At 53.5% G+C, this 17,463-nt stretch overlaps 46 non-coding genes across 46 annotated transcripts; 15 read left to right on the plus strand and 31 right to left on the minus strand.

The window, feature by feature from the left end:
- Positions 1–1,452: 1,452 nt before the first annotated feature.
- On the minus strand, positions 1,453–1,525 carry Trnav-cac (transfer RNA valine (anticodon CAC)). Its single transcript has one exon. It is a non-coding gene; the product is annotated as a tRNA-Val (tRNA).
- A 488-nt stretch (positions 1,526–2,013) lies between these two features.
- Trnap-agg (transfer RNA proline (anticodon AGG)) lies at positions 2,014–2,085 on the plus strand. The gene has a single exon. It is a non-coding gene; the product is annotated as a tRNA-Pro (tRNA).
- A 184-nt stretch (positions 2,086–2,269) lies between these two features.
- Trnav-aac (transfer RNA valine (anticodon AAC)) lies at positions 2,270–2,342 on the minus strand. Its single transcript has one exon. It is a non-coding gene; the product is annotated as a tRNA-Val (tRNA).
- A 158-nt stretch (positions 2,343–2,500) lies between these two features.
- Positions 2,501–2,573, minus strand: Trnav-cac (transfer RNA valine (anticodon CAC)). The gene has a single exon. It is a non-coding gene; the product is annotated as a tRNA-Val (tRNA).
- A 488-nt stretch (positions 2,574–3,061) lies between these two features.
- On the plus strand, positions 3,062–3,133 carry Trnap-agg (transfer RNA proline (anticodon AGG)). The gene has a single exon. It is a non-coding gene; the product is annotated as a tRNA-Pro (tRNA).
- Positions 3,134–3,317: 184 nt separating this feature from the next.
- On the minus strand, positions 3,318–3,390 carry Trnav-aac (transfer RNA valine (anticodon AAC)). The gene has a single exon. It is a non-coding gene; the product is annotated as a tRNA-Val (tRNA).
- A 158-nt stretch (positions 3,391–3,548) lies between these two features.
- On the minus strand, positions 3,549–3,621 carry Trnav-cac (transfer RNA valine (anticodon CAC)). Its single transcript has one exon. It is a non-coding gene; the product is annotated as a tRNA-Val (tRNA).
- A 488-nt stretch (positions 3,622–4,109) lies between these two features.
- Positions 4,110–4,181, plus strand: Trnap-agg (transfer RNA proline (anticodon AGG)). Its single transcript has one exon. It is a non-coding gene; the product is annotated as a tRNA-Pro (tRNA).
- Positions 4,182–4,365: 184 nt separating this feature from the next.
- On the minus strand, positions 4,366–4,438 carry Trnav-aac (transfer RNA valine (anticodon AAC)). The gene has a single exon. It is a non-coding gene; the product is annotated as a tRNA-Val (tRNA).
- Positions 4,439–4,596: 158 nt separating this feature from the next.
- Positions 4,597–4,669, minus strand: Trnav-cac (transfer RNA valine (anticodon CAC)). The gene has a single exon. It is a non-coding gene; the product is annotated as a tRNA-Val (tRNA).
- A 488-nt stretch (positions 4,670–5,157) lies between these two features.
- Positions 5,158–5,229, plus strand: Trnap-agg (transfer RNA proline (anticodon AGG)). The gene has a single exon. It is a non-coding gene; the product is annotated as a tRNA-Pro (tRNA).
- Positions 5,230–5,413: 184 nt separating this feature from the next.
- Trnav-aac (transfer RNA valine (anticodon AAC)) lies at positions 5,414–5,486 on the minus strand. The gene has a single exon. It is a non-coding gene; the product is annotated as a tRNA-Val (tRNA).
- Positions 5,487–5,644: 158 nt separating this feature from the next.
- Trnav-cac (transfer RNA valine (anticodon CAC)) lies at positions 5,645–5,717 on the minus strand. The gene has a single exon. It is a non-coding gene; the product is annotated as a tRNA-Val (tRNA).
- Positions 5,718–6,205: 488 nt separating this feature from the next.
- Positions 6,206–6,277, plus strand: Trnap-agg (transfer RNA proline (anticodon AGG)). Its single transcript has one exon. It is a non-coding gene; the product is annotated as a tRNA-Pro (tRNA).
- Positions 6,278–6,461: 184 nt separating this feature from the next.
- On the minus strand, positions 6,462–6,534 carry Trnav-aac (transfer RNA valine (anticodon AAC)). The gene has a single exon. It is a non-coding gene; the product is annotated as a tRNA-Val (tRNA).
- Positions 6,535–6,692: 158 nt separating this feature from the next.
- Positions 6,693–6,765, minus strand: Trnav-cac (transfer RNA valine (anticodon CAC)). The gene has a single exon. It is a non-coding gene; the product is annotated as a tRNA-Val (tRNA).
- Positions 6,766–7,253: 488 nt separating this feature from the next.
- On the plus strand, positions 7,254–7,325 carry Trnap-agg (transfer RNA proline (anticodon AGG)). Its single transcript has one exon. It is a non-coding gene; the product is annotated as a tRNA-Pro (tRNA).
- A 184-nt stretch (positions 7,326–7,509) lies between these two features.
- On the minus strand, positions 7,510–7,582 carry Trnav-aac (transfer RNA valine (anticodon AAC)). Its single transcript has one exon. It is a non-coding gene; the product is annotated as a tRNA-Val (tRNA).
- A 158-nt stretch (positions 7,583–7,740) lies between these two features.
- On the minus strand, positions 7,741–7,813 carry Trnav-cac (transfer RNA valine (anticodon CAC)). The gene has a single exon. It is a non-coding gene; the product is annotated as a tRNA-Val (tRNA).
- A 488-nt stretch (positions 7,814–8,301) lies between these two features.
- Trnap-agg (transfer RNA proline (anticodon AGG)) lies at positions 8,302–8,373 on the plus strand. Its single transcript has one exon. It is a non-coding gene; the product is annotated as a tRNA-Pro (tRNA).
- A 184-nt stretch (positions 8,374–8,557) lies between these two features.
- Trnav-aac (transfer RNA valine (anticodon AAC)) lies at positions 8,558–8,630 on the minus strand. The gene has a single exon. It is a non-coding gene; the product is annotated as a tRNA-Val (tRNA).
- Positions 8,631–8,788: 158 nt separating this feature from the next.
- Positions 8,789–8,861, minus strand: Trnav-cac (transfer RNA valine (anticodon CAC)). Its single transcript has one exon. It is a non-coding gene; the product is annotated as a tRNA-Val (tRNA).
- A 488-nt stretch (positions 8,862–9,349) lies between these two features.
- On the plus strand, positions 9,350–9,421 carry Trnap-agg (transfer RNA proline (anticodon AGG)). Its single transcript has one exon. It is a non-coding gene; the product is annotated as a tRNA-Pro (tRNA).
- A 184-nt stretch (positions 9,422–9,605) lies between these two features.
- Trnav-aac (transfer RNA valine (anticodon AAC)) lies at positions 9,606–9,678 on the minus strand. The gene has a single exon. It is a non-coding gene; the product is annotated as a tRNA-Val (tRNA).
- A 158-nt stretch (positions 9,679–9,836) lies between these two features.
- On the minus strand, positions 9,837–9,909 carry Trnav-cac (transfer RNA valine (anticodon CAC)). The gene has a single exon. It is a non-coding gene; the product is annotated as a tRNA-Val (tRNA).
- Positions 9,910–10,397: 488 nt separating this feature from the next.
- On the plus strand, positions 10,398–10,469 carry Trnap-agg (transfer RNA proline (anticodon AGG)). Its single transcript has one exon. It is a non-coding gene; the product is annotated as a tRNA-Pro (tRNA).
- A 184-nt stretch (positions 10,470–10,653) lies between these two features.
- On the minus strand, positions 10,654–10,726 carry Trnav-aac (transfer RNA valine (anticodon AAC)). The gene has a single exon. It is a non-coding gene; the product is annotated as a tRNA-Val (tRNA).
- A 158-nt stretch (positions 10,727–10,884) lies between these two features.
- Trnav-cac (transfer RNA valine (anticodon CAC)) lies at positions 10,885–10,957 on the minus strand. Its single transcript has one exon. It is a non-coding gene; the product is annotated as a tRNA-Val (tRNA).
- Positions 10,958–11,445: 488 nt separating this feature from the next.
- Trnap-agg (transfer RNA proline (anticodon AGG)) lies at positions 11,446–11,517 on the plus strand. The gene has a single exon. It is a non-coding gene; the product is annotated as a tRNA-Pro (tRNA).
- Positions 11,518–11,701: 184 nt separating this feature from the next.
- Positions 11,702–11,774, minus strand: Trnav-aac (transfer RNA valine (anticodon AAC)). Its single transcript has one exon. It is a non-coding gene; the product is annotated as a tRNA-Val (tRNA).
- A 158-nt stretch (positions 11,775–11,932) lies between these two features.
- On the minus strand, positions 11,933–12,005 carry Trnav-cac (transfer RNA valine (anticodon CAC)). The gene has a single exon. It is a non-coding gene; the product is annotated as a tRNA-Val (tRNA).
- Positions 12,006–12,493: 488 nt separating this feature from the next.
- On the plus strand, positions 12,494–12,565 carry Trnap-agg (transfer RNA proline (anticodon AGG)). Its single transcript has one exon. It is a non-coding gene; the product is annotated as a tRNA-Pro (tRNA).
- A 184-nt stretch (positions 12,566–12,749) lies between these two features.
- Positions 12,750–12,822, minus strand: Trnav-aac (transfer RNA valine (anticodon AAC)). Its single transcript has one exon. It is a non-coding gene; the product is annotated as a tRNA-Val (tRNA).
- A 158-nt stretch (positions 12,823–12,980) lies between these two features.
- Positions 12,981–13,053, minus strand: Trnav-cac (transfer RNA valine (anticodon CAC)). Its single transcript has one exon. It is a non-coding gene; the product is annotated as a tRNA-Val (tRNA).
- Positions 13,054–13,541: 488 nt separating this feature from the next.
- Trnap-agg (transfer RNA proline (anticodon AGG)) lies at positions 13,542–13,613 on the plus strand. Its single transcript has one exon. It is a non-coding gene; the product is annotated as a tRNA-Pro (tRNA).
- A 184-nt stretch (positions 13,614–13,797) lies between these two features.
- Trnav-aac (transfer RNA valine (anticodon AAC)) lies at positions 13,798–13,870 on the minus strand. Its single transcript has one exon. It is a non-coding gene; the product is annotated as a tRNA-Val (tRNA).
- A 158-nt stretch (positions 13,871–14,028) lies between these two features.
- Trnav-cac (transfer RNA valine (anticodon CAC)) lies at positions 14,029–14,101 on the minus strand. The gene has a single exon. It is a non-coding gene; the product is annotated as a tRNA-Val (tRNA).
- A 488-nt stretch (positions 14,102–14,589) lies between these two features.
- On the plus strand, positions 14,590–14,661 carry Trnap-agg (transfer RNA proline (anticodon AGG)). The gene has a single exon. It is a non-coding gene; the product is annotated as a tRNA-Pro (tRNA).
- Positions 14,662–14,845: 184 nt separating this feature from the next.
- On the minus strand, positions 14,846–14,918 carry Trnav-aac (transfer RNA valine (anticodon AAC)). The gene has a single exon. It is a non-coding gene; the product is annotated as a tRNA-Val (tRNA).
- A 158-nt stretch (positions 14,919–15,076) lies between these two features.
- On the minus strand, positions 15,077–15,149 carry Trnav-cac (transfer RNA valine (anticodon CAC)). The gene has a single exon. It is a non-coding gene; the product is annotated as a tRNA-Val (tRNA).
- Positions 15,150–15,637: 488 nt separating this feature from the next.
- Positions 15,638–15,709, plus strand: Trnap-agg (transfer RNA proline (anticodon AGG)). The gene has a single exon. It is a non-coding gene; the product is annotated as a tRNA-Pro (tRNA).
- A 184-nt stretch (positions 15,710–15,893) lies between these two features.
- Positions 15,894–15,966, minus strand: Trnav-aac (transfer RNA valine (anticodon AAC)). The gene has a single exon. It is a non-coding gene; the product is annotated as a tRNA-Val (tRNA).
- A 158-nt stretch (positions 15,967–16,124) lies between these two features.
- On the minus strand, positions 16,125–16,197 carry Trnav-cac (transfer RNA valine (anticodon CAC)). The gene has a single exon. It is a non-coding gene; the product is annotated as a tRNA-Val (tRNA).
- A 488-nt stretch (positions 16,198–16,685) lies between these two features.
- Positions 16,686–16,757, plus strand: Trnap-agg (transfer RNA proline (anticodon AGG)). Its single transcript has one exon. It is a non-coding gene; the product is annotated as a tRNA-Pro (tRNA).
- Positions 16,758–16,941: 184 nt separating this feature from the next.
- On the minus strand, positions 16,942–17,014 carry Trnav-aac (transfer RNA valine (anticodon AAC)). The gene has a single exon. It is a non-coding gene; the product is annotated as a tRNA-Val (tRNA).
- Positions 17,015–17,172: 158 nt separating this feature from the next.
- On the minus strand, positions 17,173–17,245 carry Trnav-cac (transfer RNA valine (anticodon CAC)). The gene has a single exon. It is a non-coding gene; the product is annotated as a tRNA-Val (tRNA).
- Positions 17,246–17,463: the final 218 nt, after the last annotated feature.

A 17,463-nucleotide genomic window follows, 5' to 3' on the forward strand; every position in this document is an offset into this window, starting at 1 on the left:
TGCTAGTAAAAATTTCTTATGCGAAATCTGAAGAATGCCTTTAAACATCAATCTTCGTCCGATTTCGACTTAGAAAATGAAGTTAATATCATGGATTTCTGCTTTGCAAATTCCAAGGTGCTTCACTGTAAAATAGACCCTGAAAAGATTCAAACCGTCAACGATATAAATTTGAGCTTTGTTCGTCATATAGGTCTAACATGTCAGAAGGTTGTTTATGAAGTGCACATGTTCATTAATATAGTTCCCTTCTTCTAAATTTTTGCAATAGCATTTAACTGTAGACGTTTTCTAACACCGGCGTTAGCAATTCCTTTCCGTTCTCTGAAACCTTCAAAACGACAAATTTTTCTGGTTTAAATCTGATGACCTTAACCATCACTTCCGATCAACAATAAATACTTCATGAACCCATACATGGAACTCCAAATGTGCAGTGTTCCTGCACTGCTACAGAGCATGCATTGCAAGGTATTCACACAGTTTATCGCATAGACTTACCATAAGGAATGAAACAAGAACTGTAATACACTTTACACCACAGACGCTCACTCTGGCTTGACGAAAACATCCAAACATTGACCAAAAGTTGCACAAAAAATTGAGTTTGAAAGGAAAAGAAACGAGGTATGAAGCATTTATAAATTCATCGAATGTAGTGAGGTGGTTTAATTTCGTCCCAGTCTATAAAATTAATTTCGGGCCATACTCAGCTCTTGCCGATTAATGTAATATAATACCCGCCTACTAATCAGGGCGTCTGTCTCCGTTGCTTTTGAGCGTGAATGGAAATTGTAGAAATTTTCTGTGGAGCAACATTTAATAATAAAGCGTTTTAAATCATCAAAAGCGATGAGCGGTAGCAGGCGCTTTCGATAAAGAACGGGGGAGTGCAGCGCCGCTGCTGTCGCCACGGCCGCTGCCAGTAGCCAGCAAATGGATCCCGGAGCTTTGCCGCATACGGCGTCCAGAGGAGGACAGTCTGCAGGAAATCTGCCGCAAAATCGTTACTGGATAAAATTTTGATATCGGTGTGTCACAAAGCGAAATAGATTGAATCTGCGCTACCATTACATTCACGTCTTCAGCATTCAGACAGAAGAGGCTATAAAAATATTTTATGCCAGCTGCTCTCGATCCACTGCCATTATGAACAGAAACAACGCACGCTACCGCTAGACCACAGGCGTAATCAGCCTAGAGTTCCTCTATCATGCGACAAGTTTTCCTCCAGGAAGTGCCGCAGTCTACAGTGTTGCCAGATTGTGCAGATAACCGGACTTAGAGAATTAGCGAGTTGGCCAGTTTTTTTGTCCCATGTCGCGATCGGCGCGGACTTAGCCTCTGAAGCGGCCGGCCGCCGGTCAAGTTTTATGTCAAAGAGTGTACATGCAGCAGATCCACACATGACGTGGCTCACTGGAGTAGTATGCGACATAGGCAGGAAAATACTGTTCCCGCCCGGGATCGAACCGGGGACCTTCTGCGTGTGAAGCAGACGTGATAACCGCTACACTACGGAAACGACGGACGCGCTCACTCCATCCTTGTACACTCGAAGGCGCCTCAGCCTTTCTTTGGCCCGCGCATGCACACACCATAGTTCTTTTGACAGCCTAAAACCCATCGCTGCCGAGGGCTCAACAAGTCTTCGGGGTGCTCGAGAGGGTGTCTGTCGTAGCATCCCGAACGAGATAGCGGCGTTTCGCGCAGTCGTTATTGCAAGTCACATTAGCAAAAACAATCACCTCCTTAGCAGCAGGCAGTGCGAGCCCAGCTGCAGCTTTACATGAAGATGCCAATAGCGCTGGGAGGCCGCCGACCGCGGGCCACGGCACCTCCGAGAACGGTGCTGCCCATGACCCATTGTGTCGCTACACAGTCTGTCGAAGAACAGCACTGCCGGCAGAGAGCACCTCCCCCATCCCGCCAGCCGCACCAGACTCGAAGAGCACCCTGGACGACTTCGAGGGACGCAGTTTGCTGGAATATTTGGCGCTCGCGCTGTCACAGGGCTCGTTGGTCTAGGGGTATGATTCCTGCTTAGGGTGCAGGAGGTCCCGGGTTCAAATCCCGGACGAGCCCTAGCGTTTTGTGCAAACTGGTCGCACGTCGGTGGCTGAGTCAGCGCAAAAAACTGCCCGTCAATGTAAAGCTAATTTCATATTTGCTCTAAGGAACTGACCCTCTGGTCCGACGTATGAAGGTGATTACCAAGGTTTCGGTACAGATCGTAGCAAATGCTTGTCGGTTTAAAGTGATGAAAAAGTGTTTCCGCCCGGGATCGAACCGGGGACCTTCTGCGTGTTAGGCAGACGTGATAACCGCTACACCACGGAAACTACTGCTTTCAGGCTTGCTTCACAGACAACTTGTAACAAGGTTGCCATCGTAACTTAAAAATTCAATAAATGCGGCACTTGCATGACGAAGGTACATGCAGCAGATCCACACATGACGTGGCTCACTGGAGTAGTATGCGACATAGGCAGGAAAATACTGTTCCCGCCCGGGATCGAACCGGGGACCTTCTGCGTGTGAAGCAGACGTGACAACCGCTACACTACGGAAACGACGGACACGCTCACTCCATCCTTGTACACTCGAAGGCGCCTCAGCCTTTCTTTGGCCCGCGCATGCACACACCATAGTTCTTTTGACAGCCTAAAACCCATCGCTGCCGAGGGCTCAACAAGTCTTCGGGGTGCTCGAGAGGGTGTCTGTCGTAGCATCCCGAACGAGATAGCGGCGTTTCGCGCAGTCGTTATTGCAAGTCACATTAGCAAAAACAATCACCTCCTTAGCAGCAGGCAGTGCGAGCCCAGCTGCAGCTTTACATGAAGATGCCAATAGCGCTGGGAGGCCGCCGACCGCGGGCCACGGCACCTCCGAGAACGGTGCTGCCCATGACCCATTGTGTCGCTACACAGTCTGTCGAAGAACAGCACTGCCGGCAGAGAGCACCTCCCCCATCCCGCCAGCCGCACCAGACTCGAAGAGCACCCTGGACGACTTCGAGGGACGCAGTTTGCTGGAATATTTGGCGCTCGCGCTGTCACAGGGCTCGTTGGTCTAGGGGTATGATTCCTGCTTAGGGTGCAGGAGGTCCCGGTTTCAAATCCCGGACGAGCCCTAGCGTTTTGTGCAAACTGGTCGCACGTCGGTGGCTGAGTCAGCGCAAAAAACTGCCCGTCAATGTAAAGCTAATTTCATATTTGCTCTAAGGAACTGACCCTCTGGTCCGACGTATGAAGGTGATTACCAAGGTTTCGGTACAGATCGTAGCAAATGCTTGTCGGTTTAAAGTGATGAAAAAGTGTTTCCGCCCGGGATCGAACCGGGGACCTTCTGCGTGTTAGGCAGACGTGATAACCGCTACACCACGGAAACTACTGCTTTCAGGCTTGCTTCACAGACAACTTGTAACAAGGTTGCCATCGTAACTTAAAAATTCAATAAATGCGGCACTTGCATGACGAAGGTACATGCAGCAGATCCACACATGACGTGGCTCACTGGAGTAGTATGCGACATAGGCAGGAAAATACTGTTCCCGCCCGGGATCGAACCGGGGACCTTCTGCGTGTGAAGCAGACGTGACAACCGCTACACTACGGAAACGACGGACACGCTCACTCCATCCTTGTACACTCGAAGGCGCCTCAGCCTTTCTTTGGCCCGCGCATGCACACACCATAGTTCTTTTGACAGCCTAAAACCCATCGCTGCCGAGGGCTCAACAAGTCTTCGGGGTGCTCGAGAGGGTGTCTGTCGTAGCATCCCGAACGAGATAGCGACGTTTCGCGCAGTCGTTATTGCAAGTCACATTAGCAAAAACAATCACCTCCTTAGCAGCAGGCAGTGCGAGCCCAGCTGCAGCTTTACATGAAGATGCCAATAGCGCTGGGAGGCCGCCGACCGCGGGCCACGGCACCTCCGAGAACGGTGCTGCCCATGACCCATTGTGTCGCTACACAGTCTGTCGAAGAACAGCACTGCCGGCAGAGAGCACCTCCCCCATCCCGCCAGCCGCACCAGACTCGAAGAGCACCCTGGACGACTTCGAGGGACGCAGTTTGCTGGAATATTTGGCGCTCGCGCTGTCACAGGGCTCGTTGGTCTAGGGGTATGATTCCTGCTTAGGGTGCAGGAGGTCCCGGGTTCAAATCCCGGACGAGCCCTAGCGTTTTGTGCAAACTGGTCGCACGTCGGTGGCTGAGTCAGCGCAAAAAACTGCCCGTCAATGTAAAGCTAATTTCATATTTGCTCTAAGGAACTGACCCTCTGGTCCGACGTATGAAGGTGATTACCAAGGTTTCGGTACAGATCGTAGCAAATGCTTGTCGGTTTAAAGTGATGAAAAAGTGTTTCCGCCCGGGATCGAACCGGGGACCTTCTGCGTGTTAGGCAGACGTGATAACCGCTACACCACGGAAACTACTGCTTTCAGGCTTGCTTCACAGACAACTTGTAACAAGGTTGCCATCGTAACTTAAAAATTCAATAAATGCGGCACTTGCATGACGAAGGTACATGCAGCAGATCCACACATGACGTGGCTCACTGGAGTAGTATGCGACATAGGCAGGAAAATACTGTTCCCGCCCGGGATCGAACCGGGGACCTTCTGCGTGTGAAGCAGACGTGACAACCGCTACACTACGGAAACGACGGACACGCTCACTCCATCCTTGTACACTCGAAGGCGCCTCAGCCTTTCTTTGGCCCGCGCATGCACACACCATAGTTCTTTTGACAGCCTAAAACCCATCGCTGCCGAGGGCTCAACAAGTCTTCGGGGTGCTCGAGAGGGTGTCTGTCGTAGCATCCCGAACGAGATAGCGGCGTTTCGCGCAGTCGTTATTGCAAGTCACATTAGCAAAAACAATCACCTCCTTAGCAGCAGGCAGTGCGAGCCCAGCTGCAGCTTTACATGAAGATGCCAATAGCGCTGGGAGGCCGCCGACCGCGGGCCACGGCACCTCCGAGAACGGTGCTGCCCATGACCCATTGTGTCGCTACACAGTCTGTCGAAGAACAGCACTGCCGGCAGAGAGCACCTCCCCCATCCCGCCAGCCGCACCAGACTCGAAGAGCACCCTGGACGACTTCGAGGGACGCAGTTTGCTGGAATATTTGGCGCTCGCGCTGTCACAGGGCTCGTTGGTCTAGGGGTATGATTCCTGCTTAGGGTGCAGGAGGTCCCGGTTTCAAATCCCGGACGAGCCCTAGCGTTTTGTGCAAACTGGTCGCACGTCGGTGGCTGAGTCAGCGCAAAAAACTGCCCGTCAATGTAAAGCTAATTTCATATTTGCTCTAAGGAACTGACCCTCTGGTCCGACGTATGAAGGTGATTACCAAGGTTTCGGTACAGATCGTAGCAAATGCTTGTCGGTTTAAAGTGATGAAAAAGTGTTTCCGCCCGGGATCGAACCGGGGACCTTCTGCGTGTTAGGCAGACGTGATAACCGCTACACCACGGAAACTGCTGCTTTCAGGCTTGCTTCACAGACAACTTGTAACAAGGTTGCCATCGTAACTTAAAAATTCAATAAATGCGGCACTTGCATGACGAAGGTACATGCAGCAGATCCACACATGACGTGGCTCACTGGAGTAGTATGCGACATAGGCAGGAAAATACTGTTCCCGCCCGGGATCGAACCGGGGACCTTCTGCGTGTGAAGCAGACGTGACAACCGCTACACTACGGAAACGACGGACACGCTCACTCCATCCTTGTACACTCGAAGGCGCCTCAGCCTTTCTTTGGCCCGCGCATGCACACACCATAGTTCTTTTGACAGCCTAAAACCCATCGCTGCCGAGGGCTCAACAAGTCTTCGGGGTGCTCGAGAGGGTGTCTGTCGTAGCATCCCGAACGAGATAGCGACGTTTCGCGCAGTCGTTATTGCAAGTCACATTAGCAAAAACAATCACCTCCTTAGCAGCAGGCAGTGCGAGCCCAGCTGCAGCTTTACATGAAGATGCCAATAGCGCTGGGAGGCCGCCGACCGCGGGCCACGGCACCTCCGAGAACGGTGCTGCCCATGACCCATTGTGTCGCTACACAGTCTGTCGAAGAACAGCACTGCCGGCAGAGAGCACCTCCCCCATCCCGCCAGCCGCACCAGACTCGAAGAGCACCCTGGACGACTTCGAGGGACGCAGTTTGCTGGAATATTTGGCGCTCGCGCTGTCACAGGGCTCGTTGGTCTAGGGGTATGATTCCTGCTTAGGGTGCAGGAGGTCCCGGGTTCAAATCCCGGACGAGCCCTAGCGTTTTGTGCAAACTGGTCGCACGTCGGTGGCTGAGTCAGCGCAAAAAACTGCCCGTCAATGTAAAGCTAATTTCATATTTGCTCTAAGGAACTGACCCTCTGGTCCGACGTATGAAGGTGATTACCAAGGTTTCGGTACAGATCGTAGCAAATGCTTGTCGGTTTAAAGTGATGAAAAAGTGTTTCCGCCCGGGATCGAACCGGGGACCTTCTGCGTGTTAGGCAGACGTGATAACCGCTACACCACGGAAACTACTGCTTTCAGGCTTGCTTCACAGACAACTTGTAACAAGGTTGCCATCGTAACTTAAAAATTCAATAAATGCGGCACTTGCATGACGAAGGTACATGCAGCAGATCCACACATGACGTGGCTCACTGGAGTAGTATGCGACATAGGCAGGAAAATACTGTTCCCGCCCGGGATCGAACCGGGGACCTTCTGCGTGTGAAGCAGACGTGACAACCGCTACACTACGGAAACGACGGACACGCTCACTCCATCCTTGTACACTCGAAGGCGCCTCAGCCTTTCTTTGGCCCGCGCATGCACACACCATAGTTCTTTTGACAGCCTAAAACCCATCGCTGCCGAGGGCTCAACAAGTCTTCGGGGTGCTCGAGAGGGTGTCTGTCGTAGCATCCCGAACGAGATAGCGGCGTTTCGCGCAGTCGTTATTGCAAGTCACATTAGCAAAAACAATCACCTCCTTAGCAGCAGGCAGTGCGAGCCCAGCTGCAGCTTTACATGAAGATGCCAATAGCGCTGGGAGGCCGCCGACCGCGGGCCACGGCACCTCCGAGAACGGTGCTGCCCATGACCCATTGTGTCGCTACACAGTCTGTCGAAGAACAGCACTGCCGGCAGAGAGCACCTCCCCCATCCCGCCAGCCGCACCAGACTCGAAGAGCACCCTGGACGACTTCGAGGGACGCAGTTTGCTGGAATATTTGGCGCTCGCGCTGTCACAGGGCTCGTTGGTCTAGGGGTATGATTCCTGCTTAGGGTGCAGGAGGTCCCGGGTTCAAATCCCGGACGAGCCCTAGCGTTTTGTGCAAACTGGTCGCACGTCGGTGGCTGAGTCAGCGCAAAAAACTGCCCGTCAATGTAAAGCTAATTTCATATTTGCTCTAAGGAACTGACCCTCTGGTCCGACGTATGAAGGTGATTACCAAGGTTTCGGTACAGATCGTAGCAAATGCTTGTCGGTTTAAAGTGATGAAAAAGTGTTTCCGCCCGGGATCGATCCGGGGACCTTCTGCGTGTTAGGCAGACGTGATAACCGCTACACCACGGAAACTACTGCTTTCAGGCATGCTTCACAGACAACTTGTAACAAGGTTGCCATCGTAACTTAAAAATTCAATAAATGCGGCACTTGCATGACGAAGGTACATGCAGCAGATCCACACATGACGTGGCTCACTGGAGTAGTATGCGACATAGGCAGGAAAATACTGTTCCCGCCCGGGATCGAACCGGGGACCTTCTGCGTGTGAAGCAGACGTGACAACCGCTACACTACGGAAACGACGGACACGCTCACTCCATCCTTGTACACTCGAAGGCGCCTCAGCCTTTCTTTGGCCCGCGCATGCACACACCATAGTTCTTTTGACAGCCTAAAACCCATCGCTGCCGAGGGCTCAACAAGTCTTCGGGGTGCTCGAGAGGGTGTCTGTCGTAGCATCCCGAACGAGATAGCGGCGTTTCGCGCAGTCGTTATTGCAAGTCACATTAGCAAAAACAATCACCTCCTTAGCAGCAGGCAGTGCGAGCCCAGCTGCAGCTTTACATGAAGATGCCAATAGCGCTGGGAGGCCGCCGACCGCGGGCCACGGCACCTCCGAGAACGGTGCTGCCCATGACCCATTGTGTCGCTACACAGTCTGTCGAAGAACAGCACTGCCGGCAGAGAGCACCTCCCCCATCCCGCCAGCCGCACCAGACTCGAAGAGCACCCTGGACGACTTCGAGGGACGCAGTTTGCTGGAATATTTGGCGCTCGCGCTGTCACAGGGCTCGTTGGTCTAGGGGTATGATTCCTGCTTAGGGTGCAGGAGGTCCCGGGTTCAAATCCCGGACGAGCCCTAGCGTTTTGTGCAAACTGGTCGCACGTCGGTGGCTGAGTCAGCGCAAAAAACTGCCCGTCAATGTAAAGCTAATTTCATATTTGCTCTAAGGAACTGACCCTCTGGTCCGACGTATGAAGGTGATTACCAAGGTTTCGGTACAGATCGTAGCAAATGCTTGTCGGTTTAAAGTGATGAAAAAGTGTTTCCGCCCGGGATCGAACCGGGGACCTTCTGCGTGTTAGGCAGACGTGATAACCGCTACACCACGGAAACTACTGCTTTCAGGCTTGCTTCACAGACAACTTGTAACAAGGTTGCCATCGTAACTTAAAAATTCAATAAATGCGGCACTTGCATGACGAAGGTACATGCAGCAGATCCACACATGACGTGGCTCACTGGAGTAGTATGCGACATAGGCAGGAAAATACTGTTCCCGCCCGGGATCGAACCGGGGACCTTCTGCGTGTGAAGCAGACGTGACAACCGCTACACTACGGAAACGACGGACACGCTCACTCCATCCTTGTACACTCGAAGGCGCCTCAGCCTTTCTTTGGCCCGCGCATGCACACACCATAGTTCTTTTGACAGCCTAAAACCCATCGCTGCCGAGGGCTCAACAAGTCTTCGGGGTGCTCGAGAGGGTGTCTGTCGTAGCATCCCGAACGAGATAGCGGCGTTTCGCGCAGTCGTTATTGCAAGTCACATTAGCAAAAACAATCACCTCCTTAGCAGCAGGCAGTGCGAGCCCAGCTGCAGCTTTACATGAAGATGCCAATAGCGCTGGGAGGCCGCCGACCGCGGGCCACGGCACCTCCGAGAACGGTGCTGCCCATGACCCATTGTGTCGCTACACAGTCTGTCGAAGAACAGCACTGCCGGCAGAGAGCACCTCCCCCATCCCGCCAGCCGCACCAGACTCGAAGAGCACCCTGGACGACTTCGAGGGACGCAGTTTGCTGGAATATTTGGCGCTCGCGCTGTCACAGGGCTCGTTGGTCTAGGGGTATGATTCCTGCTTAGGGTGCAGGAGGTCCCGGGTTCAAATCCCGGACGAGCCCTAGCGTTTTGTGCAAACTGGTCGCACGTCGGTGGCTGAGTCAGCGCAAAAAACTGCCCGTCAATGTAAAGCTAATTTCATATTTGCTCTAAGGAACTGACCCTCTGGTCCGACGTATGAAGGTGATTACCAAGGTTTCGGTACAGATCGTAGCAAATGCTTGTCGGTTTAAAGTGATGAAAAAGTGTTTCCGCCCGGGATCGAACCGGGGACCTTCTGCGTGTTAGGCAGACGTGATAACCGCTACACCACGGAAACTACTGCTTTCAGGCTTGCTTCACAGACAACTTGTAACAAGGTTGCCATCGTAACTTAAAAATTCAATAAATGCGGCACTTGCATGACGAAGGTACATGCAGCAGATCCACACATGACGTGGCTCACTGGAGTAGTATGCGACATAGGCAGGAAAATACTGTTCCCGCCCGGGATCGAACCGGGGACCTTCTGCGTGTGAAGCAGACGTGACAACCGCTACACTACGGAAACGACGGACACGCTCACTCCATCCTTGTACACTCGAAGGCGCCTCAGCCTTTCTTTGGCCCGCGCATGCACACACCATAGTTCTTTTGACAGCCTAAAACCCATCGCTGCCGAGGGCTCAACAAGTCTTCGGGGTGCTCGAGAGGGTGTCTGTCGTAGCATCCCGAACGAGATAGCGGCGTTTCGCGCAGTCGTTATTGCAAGTCACATTAGCAAAAACAATCACCTCCTTAGCAGCAGGCAGTGCGAGCCCAGCTGCAGCTTTACATGAAGATGCCAATAGCGCTGGGAGGCCGCCGACCGCGGGCCACGGCACCTCCGAGAACGGTGCTGCCCATGACCCATTGTGTCGCTACACAGTCTGTCGAAGAACAGCACTGCCGGCAGAGAGCACCTCCCCCATCCCGCCAGCCGCACCAGACTCGAAGAGCACCCTGGACGACTTCGAGGGACGCAGTTTGCTGGAATATTTGGCGCTCGCGCTGTCACAGGGCTCGTTGGTCTAGGGGTATGATTCCTGCTTAGGGTGCAGGAGGTCCCGGGTTCAAATCCCGGACGAGCCCTAGCGTTTTGTGCAAACTGGTCGCACGTCGGTGGCTGAGTCAGCGCAAAAAACTGCCCGTCAATGTAAAGCTAATTTCATATTTGCTCTAAGGAACTGACCCTCTGGTCCGACGTATGAAGGTGATTACCAAGGTTTCGGTACAGATCGTAGCAAATGCTTGTCGGTTTAAAGTGATGAAAAAGTGTTTCCGCCCGGGATCGAACCGGGGACCTTCTGCGTGTTAGGCAGACGTGATAACCGCTACACCACGGAAACTACTGCTTTCAGGCTTGCTTCACAGACAACTTGTAACAAGGTTGCCATCGTAACTTAAAAATTCAATAAATGCGGCACTTGCATGACGAAGGTACATGCAGCAGATCCACACATGACGTGGCTCACTGGAGTAGTATGCGACATAGGCAGGAAAATACTGTTCCCGCCCGGGATCGAACCGGGGACCTTCTGCGTGTGAAGCAGACGTGACAACCGCTACACTACGGAAACGACGGACACGCTCACTCCATCCTTGTACACTCGAAGGCGCCTCAGCCTTTCTTTGGCCCGCGCATGCACACACCATAGTTCTTTTGACAGCCTAAAACCCATCGCTGCCGAGGGCTCAACAAGTCTTCGGGGTGCTCGAGAGGGTGTCTGTCGTAGCATCCCGAACGAGATAGCGGCGTTTCGCGCAGTCGTTATTGCAAGTCACATTAGCAAAAACAATCACCTCCTTAGCAGCAGGCAGTGCGAGCCCAGCTGCAGCTTTACATGAAGATGCCAATAGCGCTGGGAGGCCGCCGACCGCGGGCCACGGCACCTCCGAGAACGGTGCTGCCCATGACCCATTGTGTCGCTACACAGTCTGTCGAAGAACAGCACTGCCGGCAGAGAGCACCTCCCCCATCCCGCCAGCCGCACCAGACTCGAAGAGCACCCTGGACGACTTCGAGGGACGCAGTTTGCTGGAATATTTGGCGCTCGCGCTGTCACAGGGCTCGTTGGTCTAGGGGTATGATTCCTGCTTAGGGTGCAGGAGGTCCCGGGTTCAAATCCCGGACGAGCCCTAGCGTTTTGTGCAAACTGGTCGCACGTCGGTGGCTGAGTCAGCGCAAAAAACTGCCCGTCAATGTAAAGCTAATTTCATATTTGCTCTAAGGAACTGACCCTCTGGTCCGACGTATGAAGGTGATTACCAAGGTTTCGGTACAGATCGTAGCAAATGCTTGTCGGTTTAAAGTGATGAAAAAGTGTTTCCGCCCGGGATCGAACCGGGGACCTTCTGCGTGTTAGGCAGACGTGATAACCGCTACACCACGGAAACTACTGCTTTCAGGCTTGCTTCACAGACAACTTGTAACAAGGTTGCCATCGTAACTTAAAAATTCAATAAATGCGGCACTTGCATGACGAAGGTACATGCAGCAGATCCACACATGACGTGGCTCACTGGAGTAGTATGCGACATAGGCAGGAAAATACTGTTCCCGCCCGGGATCGAACCGGGGACCTTCTGCGTGTGAAGCAGACGTGACAACCGCTACACTACGGAAACGACGGACACGCTCACTCCATCCTTGTACACTCGAAGGCGCCTCAGCCTTTCTTTGGCCCGCGCATGCACACACCATAGTTCTTTTGACAGCCTAAAACCCATCGCTGCCGAGGGCTCAACAAGTCTTCGGGGTGCTCGAGAGGGTGTCTGTCGTAGCATCCCGAACGAGATAGCGGCGTTTCGCGCAGTCGTTATTGCAAGTCACATTAGCAAAAACAATCACCTCCTTAGCAGCAGGCAGTGCGAGCCCAGCTGCAGCTTTACATGAAGATGCCAATAGCGCTGGGAGGCCGCCGACCGCGGGCCACGGCACCTCCGAGAACGGTGCTGCCCATGACCCATTGTGTCGCTACACAGTCTGTCGAAGAACAGCACTGCCGGCAGAGAGCACCTCCCCCATCCCGCCAGCCGCACCAGACTCGAAGAGCACCCTGGACGACTTCGAGGGACGCAGTTTGCTGGAATATTTGGCGCTCGCGCTGTCACAGGGCTCGTTGGTCTAGGGGTATGATTCCTGCTTAGGGTGCAGGAGGTCCCGGGTTCAAATCCCGGACGAGCCCTAGCGTTTTGTGCAAACTGGTCGCACGTCGGTGGCTGAGTCAGCGCAAAAAACTGCCCGTCAATGTAAAGCTAATTTCATATTTGCTCTAAGGAACTGACCCTCTGGTCCGACGTATGAAGGTGATTACCAAGGTTTCGGTACAGATCGTAGCAAATGCTTGTCGGTTTAAAGTGATGAAAAAGTGTTTCCGCCCGGGATCGAACCGGGGACCTTCTGCGTGTTAGGCAGACGTGATAACCGCTACACCACGGAAACTACTGCTTTCAGGCTTGCTTCACAGACAACTTGTAACAAGGTTGCCATCGTAACTTAAAAATTCAATAAATGCGGCACTTGCATGACGAAGGTACATGCAGCAGATCCACACATGACGTGGCTCACTGGAGTAGTATGCGACATAGGCAGGAAAATACTGTTCCCGCCCGGGATCGAACCGGGGACCTTCTGCGTGTGAAGCAGACGTGACAACCGCTACACTACGGAAACGACGGACACGCTCACTCCATCCTTGTACACTCGAAGGCGCCTCAGCCTTTCTTTGGCCCGCGCATGCACACACCATAGTTCTTTTGACAGCCTAAAACCCATCGCTGCCGAGGGCTCAACAAGTCTTCGGGGTGCTCGAGAGGGTGTCTGTCGTAGCATCCCGAACGAGATAGCGGCGTTTCGCGCAGTCGTTATTGCAAGTCACATTAGCAAAAACAATCACCTCCTTAGCAGCAGGCAGTGCGAGCCCAGCTGCAGCTTTACATGAAGATGCCAATAGCGCTGGGAGGCCGCCGACCGCGGGCCACGGCACCTCCGAGAACGGTGCTGCCCATGACCCATTGTGTCGCTACACAGTCTGTCGAAGAACAGCACTGCCGGCAGAGAGCACCTCCCCCATCCCGCCAGCCGCACCAGACTCGAAGAGCACCCTGGACGACTTCGAGGGACGCAGTTTGCTGGAATATTTGGCGCTCGCGCTGTCACAGGGCTCGTTGGTCTAGGGGTATGATTCCTGCTTAGGGTGCAGGAGGTCCCGGGTTCAAATCCCGGACGAGCCCTAGCGTTTTGTGCAAACTGGTCGCACGTCGGTGGCTGAGTCAGCGCAAAAAACTGCCCGTCAATGTAAAGCTAATTTCATATTTGCTCTAAGGAACTGACCCTCTGGTCCGACGTATGAAGGTGATTACCAAGGTTTCGGTACAGATCGTAGCAAATGCTTGTCGGTTTAAAGTGATGAAAAAGTGTTTCCGCCCGGGATCGAACCGGGGACCTTCTGCGTGTTAGGCAGACGTGATAACCGCTACACCACGGAAACTACTGCTTTCAGGCTTGCTTCACAGACAACTTGTAACAAGGTTGCCATCGTAACTTAAAAATTCAATAAATGCGGCACTTGCATGACGAAGGTACATGCAGCAGATCCACACATGACGTGGCTCACTGGAGTAGTATGCGACATAGGCAGGAAAATACTGTTCCCGCCCGGGATCGAACCGGGGACCTTCTGCGTGTGAAGCAGACGTGACAACCGCTACACTACGGAAACGACGGACACGCTCACTCCATCCTTGTACACTCGAAGGCGCCTCAGCCTTTCTTTGGCCCGCGCATGCACACACCATAGTTCTTTTGACAGCCTAAAACCCATCGCTGCCGAGGGCTCAACAAGTCTTCGGGGTGCTCGAGAGGGTGTCTGTCGTAGCATCCCGAACGAGATAGCGGCGTTTCGCGCAGTCGTTATTGCAAGTCACATTAGCAAAAACAATCACCTCCTTAGCAGCAGGCAGTGCGAGCCCAGCTGCAGCTTTACATGAAGATGCCAATAGCGCTGGGAGGCCGCCGACCGCGGGCCACGGCACCTCCGAGAACGGTGCTGCCCATGACCCATTGTGTCGCTACACAGTCTGTCGAAGAACAGCACTGCTGGCAGAGAGCACCTCCCCCATCCCGCCAGCCGCACCAGACTCGAAGAGCACCCTGGACGACTTCGAGGGACGCAGTTTGCTGGAATATTTGGCGCTCGCGCTGTCACAGGGCTCGTTGGTCTAGGGGTATGATTCCTGCTTAGGGTGCAGGAGGTCCCGGGTTCAAATCCCGGACGAGCCCTAGCGTTTTGTGCAAACTGGTCGCACGTCGGTGGCTGAGTCAGCGCAAAAAACTGCCCGTCAATGTAAAGCTAATTTCATATTTGCTCTAAGGAACTGACCCTCTGGTCCGACGTATGAAGGTGATTACCAAGGTTTCGGTACAGATCGTAGCAAATGCTTGTCGGTTTAAAGTGATGAAAAAGTGTTTCCGCCCGGGATCGAACCGGGGACCTTCTGCGTGTTAGGCAGACGTGATAACCGCTACACCACGGAAACTACTGCTTTCAGGCTTGCTTCACAGACAACTTGTAACAAGGTTGCCATCGTAACTTAAAAATTCAATAAATGCGGCACTTGCATGACGAAGGTACATGCAGCAGATCCACACATGACGTGGCTCACTGGAGTAGTATGCGACATAGGCAGGAAAATACTGTTCCCGCCCGGGATCGAACCGGGGACCTTCTGCGTGTGAAGCAGACGTGACAACCGCTACACTACGGAAACGACGGACACGCTCACTCCATCCTTGTACACTCGAAGGCGCCTCAGCCTTTCTTTGGCCCGCGCATGCACACACCATAGTTCTTTTGACAGCCTAAAACCCATCGCTGCCGAGGGCTCAACAAGTCTTCGGGGTGCTCGAGAGGGTGTCTGTCGTAGCATCCCGAACGAGATAGCGGCGTTTCGCGCAGTCGTTATTGCAAGTCACATTAGCAAAAACAATCACCTCCTTAGCAGCAGGCAGTGCGAGCCCAGCTGCAGCTTTACATGAAGATGCCAATAGCGCTGGGAGGCCGCCGACCGCGGGCCACGGCACCTCCGAGAACGGTGCTGCCCATGACCCATTGTGTCGCTACACAGTCTGTCGAAGAACAGCACTGCCGGCAGAGAGCACCTCCCCCATCCCGCCAGCCGCACCAGACTCGAAGAGCACCCTGGACGACTTCGAGGGACGCAGTTTGCTGGAATATTTGGCGCTCGCGCTGTCACAGGGCTCGTTGGTCTAGGGGTATGATTCCTGCTTAGGGTGCAGGAGGTCCCGGGTTCAAATCCCGGACGAGCCCTAGCGTTTTGTGCAAACTGGTCGCACGTCGGTGGCTGAGTCAGCGCAAAAAACTGCCCGTCAATGTAAAGCTAATTTCATATTTGCTCTAAGGAACTGACCCTCTGGTCCGACGTATGAAGGTGATTACCAAGGTTTCGGTACAGATCGTAGCAAATGCTTGTCGGTTTAAAGTGATGAAAAAGTGTTTCCGCCCGGGATCGAACCGGGGACCTTCTGCGTGTTAGGCAGACGTGATAACCGCTACACCACGGAAACTACTGCTTTCAGGCTTGCTTCACAGACAACTTGTAACAAGGTTGCCATCGTAACTTAAAAATTCAATAAATGCGGCACTTGCATGACGAAGGTACATGCAGCAGATCCACACATGACGTGGCTCACTGGAGTAGTATGCGACATAGGCAGGAAAATACTGTTCCCGCCCGGGATCGAACCGGGGACCTTCTGCGTGTGAAGCAGACGTGACAACCGCTACACTACGGAAACGACGGACACGCTCACTCCATCCTTGTACACTCGAAGGCGCCTCAGCCTTTCTTTGGCCCGCGCATGCACACACCATAGTTCTTTTGACAGCCTAAAACCCATCGCTGCCGAGGGCTCAACAAGTCTTCGGGGTGCTCGAGAGGGTGTCTGTCGTAGCATCCCGAACGAGATAGCGGCGTTTCGCGCAGTCGTTATTGCAAGTCACATTAGCAAAAACAATCACCTCCTTAGCAGCAGGCAGTGCGAGCCCAGCTGCAGCTTTACATGAAGATGCCAATAGCGCTGGGAGGCCGCCGACCGCGGGCCACGGCACCTCCGAGAACGGTGCTGCCCATGACCCATTGTGTCGCTACACAGTCTGTCGAAGAACAGCACTGCCGGCAGAGAGCACCTCCCCCATCCCGCCAGCCGCACCAGACTCGAAGAGCACCCTGGACGACTTCGAGGGACGCAGTTTGCTGGAATATTTGGCGCTCGCGCTGTCACAGGGCTCGTTGGTCTAGGGGTATGATTCCTGCTTAGGGTGCAGGAGGTCCCGGGTTCAAATCCCGGACGAGCCCTAGCGTTTTGTGCAAACTGGTCGCACGTCGGTGGCTGAGTCAGCGCAAAAAACTGCCCGTCAATGTAAAGCTAATTTCATATTTGCTCTAAGGAACTGACCCTCTGGTCCGACGTATGAAGGTGATTACCAAGGTTTCGGTACAGATCGTAGCAAATGCTTGTCGGTTTAAAGTGATGAAAAAGTGTTTCCGCCCGGGATCGAACCGGGGACCTTCTGCGTGTTAGGCAGACGTGATAACCGCTACACCACGGAAACTACTGCTTTCAGGCTTGCTTCACAGACAACTTGTAACAAGGTTGCCATCGTAACTTAAAAATTCAATAAATGCGGCACTTGCATGACGAAGGTACATGCAGCAGATCCACACATGACGTGGCTCACTGGAGTAGTATGCGACATAGGCAGGAAAATACTGTTCCCGCCCGGGATCGAACCGGGGACCTTCTGCGTGTGAAGCAGACGTGACAACCGCTACACTACGGAAACGACGGACACGCTCACTCCATCCTTGTACACTCGAAGGCGCCTCAGCCTTTCTTTGGCCCGCGCATGCACACACCATAGTTCTTTTGACAGCCTAAAACCCATCGCTGCCGAGGGCTCAACAAGTCTTCGGGGTGCTCGAGAGGGTGTCTGTCGTAGCATCCCGAACGAGATAGCGGCGTTTCGCGCAGTCGTTATTGCAAGTCACATTAGCAAAAACA

Source organism: Schistocerca nitens, chromosome 2 (genome assembly GCF_023898315.1).
Source record: "Schistocerca nitens isolate TAMUIC-IGC-003100 chromosome 2, iqSchNite1.1, whole genome shotgun sequence".
NCBI classification, from domain to species: domain Eukaryota; kingdom Metazoa; phylum Arthropoda; class Insecta; order Orthoptera; family Acrididae; genus Schistocerca; species Schistocerca nitens.